We start from the raw sequence: 2461 nt of genomic DNA on the forward strand, positions 1-2461 counted from the left end.
GTAGTGTAGAAAAAACGTCTTACATTATGGGATGGAGGAATATTATATTATCACATCTGTATGCTTAAAAAGCAATTTTATAAAAAATTTGGACTATCCTATTAGTGGATTATATTTGACATATTGGACAAGATGCATGATGATAAAGTACTTGTCATTGGTAGGTGCTGGGATGTCATATTTCACCACTTTCTAACCCCGCCCAACTGAATATCTCTATCCGTTCAATGGTAGTCGCCGAAGAGGAAATTCCCACATGCTCCTTTTGTGCACCACAATTGAAAGAGAATTTAGCAATGTTCCAAAAATATTTAGTAAACATAAAGCACATAACTAATAGTGTGTTGTTGAGCCAATGGATAATAAAAAATAAAGTAATGTGCACATTTCCATTCAATACACATTATTATTATTAGAAGTAGGAAATTATAACAGATATATTAACACCCCCCCATCCACACAAACACACACACACACACACACACACACACACACACACAAACTAGACATACCGAACTATAATTCACTTTTAAATAGTTATATACCACTATAATAAAACTTAAAATATATAAGAATAATACATAAGAATACAATCAAATTCAAATTAAACAAACTTAGAACATGCCGAACAGATATTTACCTTGTGCCATAGCCCAACATTGCATTGCTATGGTATTGCCACAATAAATCAAATGTGTACAACAAAGTAGTAGGAAAAATAGCGTTATTTACAATTTATCGTAAATAAAGAAACATTATAAAATTGTTACACTTGATTTGATTGTGGAATACAGTTGAAAGTGTGCATCTATGTGATGGAGAAATGTTGATTCTTGCTAATAAAATCACATGAATTATTATGGAACTAACTTGAAGTTCTACTTTTGAAAATACATAAACTACTTTTGTGTGAAAACAATTTTTGCTCCACTAAAATTTTCATGTGCAAATGATACACTCTTTAATTGTAACCTCCTCATCCAGCAACAACGACATCACCTCCTCCACTCGGTGGAAACTCACTAACATTGATTAGAAGATATCTTTTTTACTATGGATAACATCTCAGCATCCTTGAGTCTAGTTCAGCAGATTTAGATGTCAACACTCACATCAAAGGGGAATGAAAATAGATTATTTGTGCGATAGTGCACAACAGGCATCACGATGAACTACCTGTCATTTCCAGGTACTTCCACATAAAGTTTAACAACATTGTTAACCTAGGAAACTTAGAATAGATGCTCAAGCTGCCATTGACAAGGTGAATCTCTCATGCTTCATTTTTGCACTACAACTTGAAAGCAATTTAGCGATATTGCAAAGTTATTGAGCAAACATGAGCACATAAGTTACACGATCTTCTTGAACAAACAAATAGTAAAAAATGTATTTTAAAAAATTACATTCAATACATAAAATAATTAAGAGTAAAAAAGTATGACAATCACTATATTGAAGAGAAACATTCTGAATGTTGCCATACTTGATTTGATAATTGTGTAGAGTTGGAACTGTGCATCTATGTGATGTAGTAGTATCAATCTTTGCTAATTAACTCATAAGATATATTCTCAAAACAAAATTAAAGAGCCTATTTTGACCAAACTGAAAATGATTTTACGTTAAAACACTTCCGTTCCACTTATGTCCTCAAATGTAACGATACGCATTTTCATTGCCACATCTTCATCCATCAAAAATTGCAGCACCTCCTCCACTCGGTGGAAAATGACTAACTTTGTGTAAAAAAAATCATTTGTCCTCTTCATCTCAATATCTTGTCTCGTTAAGCAGATCGATGTAGATGTCGCCACATACATCAAACAAATTAAAAAAATGTCTTTTTTGTGAGACACTGGACAACATGCACCGTGATTGAGTACTTGTCATTGGTAGGTGTTGCGACATCAACTTCAAGATCATTCAACTTAAACACTCTGGCTGCTTAATGGTGGCCGTTGACAAAGTGACTCTGTCATGATCAACGTGTGCACTTCAATTAGAAGGGAATTAATCGATCTTGCAAAGTTATGAAGCAAACATGAAGTATCTAACATATAGTATCTTGTCTAACCAATAGATGATACAAAATAGTGCCATGTACACATTTACATTCAATCCATATTATTACTAAGAGTAGGAAAGTATAACATAAGTATTGAAATCCCCAAAAACCAAATATACAAAACTATGATTTTGATATAATCAGAAACCAAATGCATTATATAAATTGGTTGACTATGAATAGCACTTAGAAAAGATATATACAACCATAAGAAAATAGGTAGAAAATAAGAATAATATATAGTAGAAAATTTATACTCAAATCACGCAACTTTAGAACTTGCGAAACAAATATTTTAACTCGTCAAGTTGTAGCTATGTATTACATCACCCTGGTAATTGTACAAGAAGCCGGATGTGCACATCCAAGTAGCAAGACGAACACCTAGAATAT

Source organism: Triticum aestivum, chromosome 7B (genome assembly GCF_018294505.1).
Source record: "Triticum aestivum cultivar Chinese Spring chromosome 7B, IWGSC CS RefSeq v2.1, whole genome shotgun sequence".
Taxonomy (NCBI): Eukaryota; Viridiplantae; Streptophyta; class Magnoliopsida; order Poales; family Poaceae; genus Triticum; species Triticum aestivum.